We start from the raw sequence: 389 nt of genomic DNA, 5'->3' as shown, positions 1-389 counted from the left end.
GGGTAGGGAGCCGTAGAGGCTGGCTTCTGCGGAGACTTCCATGAAACCCCACTTCCACTCGGGGCCTCGTCCCAGTCTCCCCCAAGGTTCTGCCCATCGGCCTGCCTGCCGTGGGTCCGGGTGCGAGTGTCTCCTGAGGGCTTCCTATCCTTAAATTCCCCCCCTCACCCCTGGCCTCATTATACTTCAGGCCCAATGCCCTTCCCCACCTCTGCCCTGAGGGCACCCCGTGCAGGTCCTTGGAACCTCTGAGACTTCGCTGCCTTTGAGGCCACGCTCCTGGGGGTGGGTGGGGTGGGGGACCCCGTCTTTCTGTCACCAGAGCACCACGCCCCCAAGCGGAAGCCACGACGACCTGCGAGTACATCCGTCCATTTCTAAGAAGGCAC

General features: G+C 63.2%; 1 protein-coding gene across 1 annotated transcript in view; it reads left to right on the top strand.

Annotated features, from left to right (window-relative positions):
* MAP4K1 (mitogen-activated protein kinase kinase kinase kinase 1) overlaps positions 1–389 on the top strand; it is a gene marked incomplete at its 3' end in the record, with an annotated part of 16,953 nt that overhangs the window by 11,808 nt on the left and 4,756 nt on the right. The window lies entirely within an intron of this gene.

This window comes from Myotis davidii, unplaced genomic scaffold, assembly GCF_000327345.1.
Source record: "Myotis davidii unplaced genomic scaffold, ASM32734v1 scaffold1618, whole genome shotgun sequence".
Classification (NCBI taxonomy): domain Eukaryota; kingdom Metazoa; phylum Chordata; class Mammalia; order Chiroptera; family Vespertilionidae; genus Myotis; species Myotis davidii.
Note: the sequence above shows the minus strand (reverse complement) of the source record. Positions and strands in the feature narration are given on the sequence as shown.